Genomic DNA, 3,813 nt, shown 5'->3' on the forward strand with positions numbered 1-3,813 from the left:
TTTTCTCATAAGGAATTATACAGCATGTCACAACAAGGCAGCCAACACCGACATGTTCTAGCTCCATGATGGTGAACCTATGGCACGCGTGCCACAGGTGGCACGCAGAGCCATTTGTGCGGGCACACAAGTCCCTTTGGAGGCTGAAAAATGGCCCCGTTTCAGCACTTCCGATATTTCTGGAAATACCGGAAGTGCCAAAAGGGGCCCAGTTTTTGGCCTCCAAAAGCTGCAGAGACTTCCTGTGAGTCCCTGGGAGGGAGAAAATGACCTCCCGCAGGCTCCAGAGGCCCTCCGGAGGCTGAAAACGGGTACTTCTGGTATTTCCGGAAGGCCTGTTTTTCGGCCTCCAAAGGCTGAAGAGGCTTCCCTTGAGCCGCTGGGAGGCTGAAAAAGGCCTCAAACGGGCCGAAAATCAGCGGGAGGTGTGTGCATGCGCAGTGCAGGTAAGGGGCCAGGGGGGGTTGCGTGCGCATGCACAGGGGGGAAGGGTCACATTGTATTGTGGATGCCGGCATGAACGCGCTTTCAGCACACCACAACAAAAAGGTTCACCATCACTGTTCTAGCTTGTGCATTGTGTGTCAAACAAAAGATGAGTATCAGGAATTCTTTTTTCTTTCAAAAATGCATTGGGTACCAAATTGGATGAGTTTCAAAGCAGCTGAGTACCAAGGTACCACTGTATGTTCATAGTCATTTCAGAAACATGGTTTAAGCAAACTATGAAGATCAAATGCTTTGCCATTGTTGATACTAAGGAAAGGATGTGAGGTGTGGGAGATGTTGTCATCTTCAAATCCCCACTCTTGGTTACATAATATGGGACAGATGAATGCTTCTAGTGTGTTTCAGTCTGCCGCAGCATCTTTCCCCTTTCCCTGCCTCTCTGGTATAGTTGGGAGGAGGTTTATTATGAATATACATTGATAACGCAAATACCTCATCCAATGGATTCCACTTGCCTGTGCTACTTCAATGCAAATAATAAACTTTGCACCATACTCATAAAGAGACTAAGTCGTTCAGTTGTTGCTCAAAATCAGCTCCGCAATAATTCCACTAATTTTTCTGAGACTACACCAGGGGTTTAGTGGTTAAGGCAACAAATCTAGAAACCAGGAGGTTGTGAGTTCTAGTGCCTAGGCACAAAGTCAGCCGGGTCACCTTGGGCAATTCACTCTCTGTCAGCCCAAGGAAGAAGGCCTTGGCAAGCCATCTCTGGAATATTGCCCCCCCAAATGGCCGGTACAAGTCCAGGCAGTCCAGGCAACAGGGTATCACAACAACAACAGAACCATGATGGGTGCTTCTAAATCAGGGCTCCAAACCAGTGGCGGGATTCAAATTGTTTTACCACCGGTTCAGTGTGCGTGGCTTGGTGGGTGTGCTTTGCACACGCACCCACGCTTTGCGCATGCGGCAAATGTGCGCTTCACACGCACACAGAGGCTTTCCTACTGACCTTTGCGCTCCTGCGCTCCTGCACCCTCCCTGTGTCTTCAACAGCTGATGCACGGCAATCCATGTGCCGCGCGAGGCAGCTGAGCTTCAAAAGCAGGAAATAAAGGACAGTTTGGAGCCGGGGTGAGTGAATGGGCCTAGCAGCTGATCGTCAGAGCAAACCGGTTTGCTCCCAGATGATCTTCAGAGCTCGGCCAAACCGGGCCGAACTGGTAGAATACCACCACTGTTCCAAATCATTTGGAACTGGGCCTTGCAAGCAGTGCTCCACTTGCATGAATGGCAGGCAAGTGCATGCAAACGCAAAGCTCTATTTGTGCGCATGGCGTGCATGCTTGGCCCACACACTCGCCCACCACTCGCCTGAAATAATCCCCTCCCCTCTCCCGCCGCCGCCACCACTGATCCTCAAAGCTGGGAAGTTTGGGTACCGCTGTTCTGAATGATAGCTTCATATTATGCAAATTCTACAACCAGGCTCATGGAATCCCACTCTGGAAATGAATTGAGGCCCTGGTCAACAAAGGTATTCTGAAGATTCAGCTTGGGGACAGATGGTCCTATACAGAAAATCTACTATGCAATAGCTAAGACTTGACACTAATTTGAAGAGGCATAATCAGTCCATCTCAAAGTAAGCTGGAAAACACTGAGGTCTGGCATTGAGGTAGACATCCCTGAATAAGATAAGTCAGTAGTCTGACTAGGTAGATAGTAGAAGTTTCACTTTGACCTTATTCTTCAATTTCTGTTTAAGGGATATTTTGGGAATGTTAAGGTTAAGGAAACAATGCCATATATATGGCACTTACCCAGATCCACTTGGCTCTATTACAGTTTTTTTTTTTTTTTTTTTGTAAATTTTATTTGAGTTTTCACAAAGAGAAAAAAAATACAAATAAAACATCTTTTTTGAAAGCAGTATAATCCCGGGTTACATTTCTTCGTACAGACACAAATTCAGGTTCATGGTCATTTTTATATTCTATTCCATATCTTATTACTATTTTACATTTTCTGCATAGCTTCTCCCCTCTTTTAATTTTCTCAATTTTATTTTAATTATCTCGTCTCAATTCAAATCATTGTATTTATATTTTTTGTCTGTCCTGTTTCAATTATCTATTATCTTTTCTCATTAAACAAAATTTCTCCTGTAGTTACTGATTGGAGTATGACGCCTTTATATCTTTTCCCTAAAGTTGTAACATTCAATATAATACATAACTTCCATTCGGATTCTGCTTGGTACATTCTTAAAATACACACTGTATTTTTAAAAAAAGAAAAAAAATGTAAATGAATATAATTAAAACAACATTCCATTCCAATTCAATTCTATCATTAATATTAATATTCATTAAAGTCTTAACATCTTTAACATTACTTTTCAATTAAATATCATACTTCTATTGGAACAATTATAAGCTTTCCATAGTTAATTCCCCCCCTTCACTTATATTTTATAAAACATTAATTAAAATGTTCCCGTCCCTTCCTAATTCAATTTTCTCATTTATTTTATTTCACTTATTTTATTCACAAACATTTCACTTAATTACACTATTTTATACCTCATTTTAATCATACGTTGTTTCCAATTTTCTAAAGTTATTTCTATTACTAATATAACAATACAATCTTATGTACCTTTACAGAATCCCTTTTTCAGTTAAATTTTCACCCATTATCTCTAAATAGGCCCTGTTTCTCTATATTTTGTTTCTGTCCTTTATAACTTCTTTTCCCTTCCTTCTTCCCTCTCTTCTTCTCTCTCCCCTTTTTACCCCCTTGTCTCTCTACCTCTATTTCTCTCTTCTATATTCCCCTTTTCTGTTGCTTTCCAATATTATACTTATTTTTTGAATTATTTTTCTTTTCTTTGGTTGTTTTTTTAAGTCTTAAATTCTCCATTCTCTTTTCCCCCTTTCCTTTTTCTTCCCCACATAGAATTACTTGTTCATTAAAGATGGCTTCTTCTTTGTCCCAGTCTTCTTGTTTTGCAGTCGTTTCTTGTTGTTTCTCATAGTTCCAAATCTCCATTTCTAAGAATTGAAAGACGAAGCCAAAAGAACCCCTCCCTTCTTGTGCATCTTCTTTGTACTTTTTAAGTTCCATTTTCAATTCATCCAGAAGTGGTGCCGTTGTATAAGTTTTTAAACAACCACCCGATTGATTTTAGTCATTCAAATATAATAACCAAAAATCCAAAGATCACCAAATAATCCAAATACACGCAAGCTGTTTCTTTTTTGCTCTTTTTTTTCACTTTCTCTTCCTGGGGTTACTATTTAGTTGCAAAGTTTCAGTTAAAATGTATCTTTTAGAAGTCTTGTTGAAGTTTTACTT

Source organism: Notechis scutatus, chromosome 4, assembly GCF_049901735.1.
Source record: "Notechis scutatus isolate UNSWTSFEM ecotype Mainland chromosome 4, rNotScu1.2, whole genome shotgun sequence".
NCBI classification, from domain to species: Eukaryota; Metazoa; Chordata; class Lepidosauria; order Squamata; family Elapidae; genus Notechis; species Notechis scutatus.